The sequence below is a fragment of the Petaurus breviceps genome, unplaced genomic scaffold (assembly GCF_028583685.1).
Source record: "Petaurus breviceps papuanus isolate PSGF00001 unplaced genomic scaffold, PetGlider_PUasm1.0 125, whole genome shotgun sequence".
In the NCBI taxonomy this organism is placed as follows: Eukaryota; Metazoa; Chordata; class Mammalia; order Diprotodontia; family Petauridae; genus Petaurus; species Petaurus breviceps.
The window spans coordinates 3099142-3109426 of record NW_027185653.1 but is presented as its reverse complement, the minus strand read 5'-3'; the positions used below and the strand labels follow the sequence as shown (position 1 = coordinate 3109426).

The 10285-nt window shown below is 35.4% G+C and overlaps 1 pseudogene; it reads right to left on the bottom strand.

The window, feature by feature from the left end:
- Positions 1-5185: 5185 nt before the first annotated feature.
- On the bottom strand, positions 5186-5935 carry LOC138163183 (prohibitin-2 pseudogene; annotated as a pseudogene).
- Between the last annotated feature and the right edge of the window lie 4350 nt (positions 5936-10285).

Below are 10285 nucleotides of genomic sequence, written 5' to 3'. Positions count from 1 at the left end.
TCCTGAGGTTGATTAGCTTTCTCTTTAAGTACTCTATGCCATTCAGAATACACACACACATACACACTTAAACACTCACCTATCTGTATATATATTTTGAATACATGTGCATGTGCATACTTATATAGTTTATATAAATATTTATGCACATATACTTACACATGTGTATACATATACATAATACATACACATATGGATGTATATATAGGTATATGGGTATATATAGATATTGGTATTATTTAATTATCTAATATTACTTTAAACAATGTAGTGAAATTTGGTGTTGGTGCAGGTGGCACAAGGTTCTTATCAATTGAATAACCGACCTATTAACAGTTGCATTCACAACTTGTAAAGCGTGCAAAAGCTTGAGTTTCTTATTCCTTTAGTGACCTATTTGCAGATTATAAAGGGTTTTTATTTATTTAAACTATTCACAGTTTGTAAAGAAATTTTAAAGCAATATAGAAGGAATATTTATGGTACTCTGTCAGATGGTATGGCTGGGCCAAAGTTGTTTTTTTTATAGTCTTGATGGCTAAGCCACTACCTTTGCCACCTTGCATCAGTTCAGAATTGGGTGGCAGGGACTTGTTTTTCTCTCTGCTTTTTTCTTTTTTTAAGCAATTGGGGTTAAGTAACTTGCTCAAGGTTACAAAGCCAATTATTTCTGGGTGTGGTGCTAAGTATCTAAGCCCGGATTCGATCCCAAGGTCATCCCAACACTGGGCCAGTACTCTTACTGGCTGAGCCACCTGGCCACCCCAACAAATCTTACTAGTGTTAATGAATTGGATCCAGAACTGCTATCAGGTCCATCTTCTGTTTTGGTGGTCTAATGCATTAGCTAGCAATGAGCATCTTTTTTTCTGGAACAAAGTATTGAAATTTAGAATTTGACTCCCTCCTGCTGCATACATTTACCAGATAAATTACATTGGCTGCAGGCATCCTTGAGCCATAGGTTGCCATGGATATATGTGTGCCTTCATGTTTGCTAGTTTTGTCCCCTGATACCATCCCACAAATCCTAATTAAAGATCAATCTATCTTGAGGTTTTCTAGAGGAAACCTCACTGCATCAAGGCTTCCTGGGTAGCATTTCTGTCTTACGGGTAAGCTCCTTACTATGTGCTGGCTTTTTCCACAGACCAGAGATCATACATGATTCAAGCCTTTTTGAAGCCTCTGACACTTGGCAAGTGGCCTTTTTGCCCCTCCCTCTCTTGTAGAAGTCACCTCCTGGTACTTGTATTTGCCTTTTTCTGTGACTCTGAACATTCACAAGGGAGATCCCACTGATTTCATACCCGGAATTATTAGAAATTTTGTTATCTCCAAACACTCTTCTCGTATTCTTTACCAGAACTGCCATAGATTTTGCATTGATTGTGTAGTCCTAGAATTTATTGGCATTTCATATTTCTTCTTATTGAATCTTTGATTAACCTTGGGGTGTTTTTTTATCTTTGCTGGGACAATTCTAAGGATATCTGTGCTTAGTTGCAACCTTTGTTTGTGCCATCTTTGACAAAAGTCATTGTGAAAAATCATTTGTGAACTTTGAAAATTAATATTGAACAAAAAATTAGACAGTAGATACAAGAGATGTAATTATGTGACCTTCTAAAGCAACTTTTTGGTTCACCTGTACTGAATGTGAAGCAGATGAGATGACCCAAGGTTTGGCAGTAATGAGGACAAAGGTGTAAAACATTAAAAAAGGCTTGAAACACCTAGATATATATAGTCCCAAAGGTTACCTTGTCCTTTTAGTGAAGCCAGAATATGGAAAATGAACTGGGAAAATAGGGAAGTGTCAACAGGATGAAGGTTGGCATTAGAATCAAATCAGATTTAGAAGAATTAAGCAAGTGTTAATTAAGAAATATTATGTCAGGTTGGCTAGGTGGTGCAGTGAATAGAGCACCAGCCCTGAGTTCATATCTGGCCTGAGACACTTAACACAAAAACTAGCTGTGTGACCTTGGGCAAGTCATTTAACCCCAATTGCCCTCCAAAAATAAAAAAAAGGAAATACAATGTCTACCATTTCTAGGTGCTTAGCCAAGTGTTAAAGATATGAAGACAAAAATGAAACAGTTACTGCCCTCAAGGAGAGTCCACTTTATTGAATTTAGCATGTAAACACATGTGTTAAAATTTTATGCCAAATAATTAAAAGCAGTGTTTTAGGAAGAAGCAGTACCAGCTGGAAGAAGGGAAAGGACAAGAGATTTGGGTGAAGAGGAAGCTTCAGAATTTAAGATATTGGAGGTTAAAGGGGAAAGATGTCAAAGTTCTTATCATGGTGGTGAATGGGCAAAATAACATAAAGAAGTCTTTGCAATTAAGGAAGACACTGAAGGTCTGTTTATGGAATACTTTATAACTATACCTTTTGTACTAAGCTATAAAGAAACTTATAGATCAATCTATTCATTTCTTCCACATCCTGATGCTCTGCCTTGATTTTCATTTTTCCCTGTCTCTGTCTATGGATTACTGTTTTTAGATTAGGAGGATTTGTGTGAGCTAGGACTTAACAAAAGACTTTAAACTGTTCTTGAATGAAGGGGCCAGATCCACTCTTGGAGTCAAGAAGTGCTGGCAAAGAGGACAGAGAAACAGCATTGTGGTTCACTGCTCTGTGTTCTTGCTTTTGTTTTTATCCCTGGGAGAAAGTATTTTATGCAATATCATTATAAGAGTTTTCATTTAGAAATGTCTTAAAATTTGGGAACAACATGATAATTTGAAGATTGGGGACTTCGTATAGTCACCTACTTTTATTTAGCTTATTTATTTGTTTCAGTTGTACCCTCAGTTTGTTGCAGTTGCCTCTTATTCCATCCCCAGCACAGACACTTTTTCCTGCATTGGAAGCCATAATGGATCTCTATATCATATAGAGATTGGAGGACTTATTCATTTTTCCTGAAAAAGTTAAATAAAGTGAAAAACTTTCAGCCCATCAATCCTCAAGCAAGCTGTCCAAGGTGACATTTCATTAGCACATTTTGTCAGTGGATAAATCGTACAGCAAGCTCTGAAGGGAAGGTGGAAAACATCTAGTCCTTTTTCATTAGATCCATCTGAACTTGAACCACTGGAGATTACATACAAAAAGCACATGAGACAGAGGAAGCGCTATTCTGTCTATAAACTGCATTAATCATTCATTCCCTTCAGAGTGCCTTAAGTCAGTGCCATGTCTCTGCTTAGGCCCCAAACTGGCTATTCAATTTTGAACTGCATGACAGATACATTTCAAGGAAAATCACAGACATAACCACTCCTGCCAAGCTTGATAAAGTCCTCATTCATCAATTAAGAAGTTTCCAATAAGAGATGTAGGATGCAGAAAAATAAGGCAGATTGCATGATAACTCATGCTGATTTAAAAAGAAGTCTCTTTTTGCTTTGCCAGAATCCCTGGAAATCCACGGAATTACTGGAATTAAGAGGAAGAACATAATTGCTTAAGGGATGAGGGCACTTTTCGTACCTTTTTTCCTTATGGGATGCCTATAAGATTCACTGGAAGAGAACACATGCTATGATTGTCTTCATAAGTCAGTAGTGAATACACTCCTGTTCTTTTTGCTAAGTGTGCTAAATGTTGTATGAAAAACTGCTGAAATTGAATTTTTATCCATGCCTCATATTTCTGAATATCCTAAAGGACTCCCACCTCATCATAAAACTAGAGTGTGTTGTGTTATTGTAAATGCCTTAATAATTATATTTATTAACTTTGCATCTAAGGCCTTATCTGACACACAAGGAAAGCCATGGTTTCTATGGTGTCTTAAGTTGGTTTGCTTAGAAATTCTTAAAAAAGAATATTATAATTCCATAAGGCAAAATAGCAAAACTGAAGAAAGCTAACTATTATTATGAAAAGCAATTTTGTAATAGTACATGAAATGAAAAAAAAAGAAAATAAAAATATACTTCCTCACAAATAATGAAATTTTTGAGAGTCTCTCAGTATAATCAAAGCATGTGAAATGATAATGTAGTATAGGCAAGAAAGCACTGAACTTGCAGTCACAATTTACACTTTGAGCTGTGGTTCCAATTCTAACTCTTACTTATTTATGTGATTTTGTACAAATCGTTAAATAGAAAATTAAACTCAGATAATGAATACAATTAAAAAAAATCAACCTTTGACTCAGTTTCCTCATCTGTAAAATTAGATTAAATTATGTGAACTCTAAGCTCTAGAACTATGATTGTATGAATCTTTGCATAGTATTTGGAATTCACAACAACACCATCACATTAGTGGTAATTAGGAGTATACTTAGCTCCTTTCAATGTTCAACACAAATGCTTTCACTATATGGGACCTCCCCTCAGAAAATGCTAGCATTCTTCCTGTCCTTTGCCAACTCCTTTGTATATATTTTGAAGAATTTCAATATCTATGTATATGGATTGGTTTATACTCCTAGATTATAAACCTTTTGAAGACAAATGTTATATTATTTTTTTTAACTATCCCCAGAATCTTTCTAACTCCATTGCACATAAGAGGTATTTAAAAAAATATTAAAGTAAATTGCATTGAATGAAAAGCAAGAAAATATTCTTTAAATGTATGTTCCCATAGGCATAATCAACAAGCATTTATCCAATATGTACAATGTTCCAAGCATTACACATTCTTTTTCACTGCTAAATGTGCTTACGATTGAGTATTTTGACAAGAATGACACTTAATATAACATACCAAAAATTAATGTAAGGTTACCTTTTCAGAAATCCCCTAAAGCAAGTGCAGGAAACTTGGATGAAGCTTGAAAGAAGTTTCCTAATTTATTTAGTCGAATGACAGAAATTGATTTATCAGTTTCACCAGCAAAGCAAACACATTGATATGTTGAGTAAATGTAATTGTATAGCCCAAACCAAATCTGATTTCAAGAAATCCAGAGTGAATATTCCATTTTTTTAGTTCTATTTTTCTCATTTAAAGAAGGAATTCTGAAGACATAAGCACTTGGATTCAGGATCTCTTTCTGAAACTTATTATCTATAGACCAATAACATAGCTGTGAACACTTGTTTTACCATCTTCAAATCAGAGACAACAACACCTTACTCTTTTGGACAGATTTTTATGAAACAAAAAGCAAAAAGATCTTTGCCAACTTTAAAGGTCAGGAGAAAGCCTCTATTTCTTGAACCCAATGAGGCTGCCACTTCCCCTAGTGAAATATTCATCCTGCAAGTTCAACACAAGATTGTCACCATTGAGATGGATTCAAATCTTAGATGTGGTAATAATCTGGACAGCTGGGATATTTCAAAGTTCCATGTAGCCAGGGTTCTTGATCAGAGATTCTCCAAGTATCTTGTCAGCCTCAGTTTCATCCTCACTTTGTAAGGTCTTCTGTCGTTGCTCCTGGTTTGACATTTCCACAAGAAATTGAACCCTCTGGGTCTCTTGCTGAGACACCTGTCTGGCCTCCACTGAGACTGTATACTGTCTGCTGAGGCTCAGCTCTGTGAAGGCCACATAGGTCAGAATGTATCTAAATTCCTTGGGCCAATATGTTAACTCCCACTAGATTAACAAAACACCTAAGCTCACTGTGTATAAATTTGACTACAACATTCTTGAGCACCTCATTCATGGCAGAAGGAACCACACATTCCTCATAGTCCAACCCTAGGGGGTGGCACATGCTGGGTAGCTCCAGACATTGAATCAGGAGAGCACTCAAAGGAAATGTTCACCATCTGAAGGTCATTGGATCTTTTGGGAGAAGAGATCTTGAAGGCTGTGTGAAGAAGGTATAGATGATGGGCTACTGGAACCAGTATATCTGAAGTGTAGCCCTTCTGTGAGAATAGAATCCTATTGCACATGCCCAATTCTGTTAAAGAAAATGTCTCTTTGCCCACCTTTCACAGTGAACATTGTATTCCCATAAGCATTGTACTTATGTTGAACTCCCAATTTGCTAGGGAATAGTTGATCAATGACCTAACACCATTTCAATAACATTTTCCAAACTGAAAAGGAGAAATGAAGTTTATGGGAGAATGATGCATAGAAGTAGCAACCGAAGAATTTCTTTTAATAATTAGTGAAGGGAAGAAATAAAAGATCAGTAGAAAAATCAAAATTCCACCAAAATGATTAATTTAGGGTAGAGATGAGAGAGACAGAGATGGAGAGAGAATTACTATTATTAATGACTTCTTTGTGCACATTTCATCTTATACATCAGTATGATTTGGTTATACTTGAGCCCATCCCAAAGAAGTCCTCCACAGACTCCTGTTTTCTAGAGAACAGAATCAGCTCAATGACACTAATACGGCATGGAATAGTGATAGGGGTGAAAGAAGCAGAGTTGTCAATTTCCTGAAAGTCCCTTAGAAAAACTTGGGGGTGGGTGAGTGAGGAGACACTGCAGGGATCCAAGGGAGTTTGTTCAGTTGACAGTCAGTGTGACATAGTGATTACAGAATCCTGGTTTCCAGTGCTGTTTCTGCCATTCAGAAACACCCAAGTTTAGGTGCTGCCTCATAATGATTATGTTATCCTGGTCAATCACTTATCTTTTATTCATTTATTGCTCTACGCAATTCTATAAGTCTAAAGGTTGTAGACAAGGTACTGAGACATTGGTAGAAGGAGTTTCCTCACCTGGAATGACTAATACCAATGAAAGCCTGTATTTGCTCTTCTCCCCTTATTCCTTTGTAAGAAATTCTGGATGAACTATTAAGGAACAGCTTAAAAGATAAATTATTTGAGGTGTAAAAGGGAGAATTGATCCAGAGGAATCAGATAGGGGAGGAGTGCTGGTAGTTATCATGAACTATTTTCATTGGGAAAGGGTTTAAGAGGGAACAATACATACATACATACATACATACACACACAAATATTTATTTTAAAAATGGGTCTTTATTGATTTGTTTACTTTTAATTTACAAGATTCAGTTCCACAATTCCTTGAATTTCAAATTTTCTCCCCCTCCCTCCCCTCCTAACCCCATGGTGGCATACAATCAAGTATATCATCTGCAAATACTTTCACATTAGACATTAGTAATATTATAAAGAAAGATTGTAAGGGATGGAATGAACAGTGGGAAAGGAGAAATAAAACCAAGCAAGGAAAAGAAAGAGAGCAGGTAGTTTGCTTCAATCTGAATTCATACTCTGTTCTTTCTAGTTCTTTCTCTGGATGTAGCCAACTCTCTCCATTATGAGATTTTTGGAGCTGACATATAACCCTGCATTGCTGAAAAGAGTCCAGTCTATCAAAGTTGATCATCACATATATGCTGTGTCTGGAATTTTGTACAAATATCTCCTGGTTCTACTCTTTTCACTTAGCATCAGTTCTTATAAGCCTCTCCAGGTAAATATGAGGTCCATCTGCTCCTCATTTCTTATAGCACAATAGTTTTCTATTATATTCATATACCACAACTTGTTTAGCTATCCCCCAATTGATGAGCATCCACTTAATTTCCAATTCTCTGCCACCACAAAAAGAGATCCTTTAAATATTTTTCTACATATGGGTCTTCCTCCCACTTCTATCATCTTATTGGGATACAACCCTAGAAGTGGTATTGCTGGGTCAAAGAGTATGAAATAATTGCTAGCCTGTTGGACATAGTTCCAGATTGCTCTCCAAAATAGTTGAATCAGTTCACAACTCCACTAGAAATGCATTAGTGTTCCAATTTTTCCACATGCTCTCCAGCACTTGTCTATTTCCTGTTTTGTCATCTTAGCCAATCTTACCAGTGAGATGTATTACCTCAGAGTTCTTTTGATTTACATTTCTCTAATCAATAGTGATTTATAGATTTTTTTCATATACTTATGGATATCTTTAAATTTTTCCTCTGAAAACTGCCTGTTCATATCCTTTGAACGTTTATCAATTGATGAATGTCTTGTATTATCACAGATTTGACCCAATTCTCTGTATATTTTGGAATTGAGAACTTTATCAGACACACTGGTTGTAATATTATTCCCCAATTTAACACTTCCCTCAATCTCAGATACATTGGCTTTGTACAGAAACTTTTCAATTTAATATACTCAAAATTATCCATTTTGCATTTAATAATGCATTATAATTCTTATTTAGTCATAAAGTTTTCCCCCCTCCATAAATCTAACAGGTAAACTATTCCTTGCTCTCCTAGATAGCTTAGAGCCTTTATACCTAGATGAAGCAACCATTTAGACTTGATGTTGGTATACACCTTCTTTTATTATACAATACATAATGATATATGTCCAGTTTCTACCATAATATATTCGAGTTTTCCAAGCAGTTTTTGTCAAATAGTGATTTCTTCTCCCCCAAACTGGGGTCTTTGGGTTTATCAAACAGTAGATTACTAAAATTGTTGACTGCTGAGTCTTGTGTAACCAATCTATTCTACTGATCCACTACTCTATTCCTCAGCCAGTACCAACTAGTTTTGATGACTGCTGCTTTAAAATACCCATTAAAATTTGGTATGGCTAGGCCACCTTCACTAACATTTCTTTTAATTAATCACCTAGATATTGGGGACCTTTTGGTCTTCCAAATGAATTTTGTTATTATTTTTTCTAAGTCTATGAAGTAGTTTCTTTTTTGTGCATTGATTGGTATGGCACTAAATATATGATTAAATTTAGTTAAAATTGTCATTTTCATTATAGTAGATCGACCCAGCCACAAGCAATTGATGTCTTTCCAATTAGTTAGATTGACTTTATTTGTGTGAAAAGCATTTTTAGTGGTGTTCATATAGGTCCTGGGTTTGTTTTGACAGAGAGATTCTCAAATATTTTATAATGTCTGTAGTAATTTTAAATGGGATTTCTCTTTCTATGTCTTTCTGTTGGATTTCATTAGAAATTCACAGGAATGCTAAGGATTTATGTGGGTTTATTTTATATCCTGGAACTTCACCAAATTTATTTATTGTTTAATGTAATTTATTAGATTCTCTCCTTTCTTCCTTCCTCACCCACCCCCACTGGGAAGACAAGCAATTCAATATAAGTTATACATGTGTTGTTATGTACAACATTTCCAAGAGTCATAGTGTGAAGGAAAAACTATATTCCCCCCCATCCTGTCCTGTACCCCATTTATTCTATTTTCTCCTTTGAACCTGTCCCTTTTCTAAAGTGTTTGCTTCTGACTACCCATTACCCCAATCAGTCCCCCCTTCTCTCATTCTACCTTTCTTATTCCCCCCCCCCTACTTTGCTGTAGGGTAAGATACCCAATGGAGTGTGTATGTTATTCCCTCATTAAGCCAAATCCAAAGTGACTCATTCTGTTTCGCCTCTCTGCCCTTCCCATCCATTGTATAAGCTTTCTCTTCCCTTTTTTTTGTAAGATAATTTACGCTATTTTATCTCTTCCTTTTTCCTTCTCCCAATATATTCTTCAATTACCTTTTAATTTTACTTTTTGTATATCATCCCTTCATATTCATCTCACCCTTTGTTCTGTGTCTATGTATACATGTAAACACATATACACATAGGCATATATAAATATACACATACACCTACCTATACCTACATATATACATACGTACACATATCTATACATATATATTCCCTTCAACTATCCTCAAACTGAGGAAAAGTCTCATGAGTTACAAATACTGTCTTTCCTTGTAGGAATGTAAATGGTTTAACTTTAATAAGTTCCTTTATGATTTGGCTTTCATTTTTACCTTTTTATGCTTCTCTTGATTCTTGTATTGGAAAGACAAATTTTCTCTTTGCCTCTGGTCTATTCATCAAGAATGCTTGAAAGTCCTCTATTTCATTGTCCATATTTCCCCTGAAGTATTATGCTCAGTTTTTCTGGGTAGGTGATTCTTGGCATTTTGGAATATCATATTCCAATCCCTTCTATCCCTTAATGTAGAATTCCTTAGAATATCTCACTGCATTACCTTCTGCAAAAGTTGCTAGAAATTATGATAATTTCATTTTGATTTCATGGGCTGAATTAATATTTGTGATTTTCAGTCTAGTCATACTCATTATTAGCACTGCAAGGTAATTTGAACAGGTAGAAGATACTAGATCTTGTGTTAACCTGATTGTGTTTACACAATACTCAAAATGTTTTTTCTTCCTTACATCTTATAATATTTTCTCCTTGACCTGGACAAACTGAAATTTGGCTATAATATTACTAGCAGTTTACTTTCTTGGGATATTTTTTGGTCTTTATTAATTTGTTTGTTTACTTTTAGTTTACAAGATTCA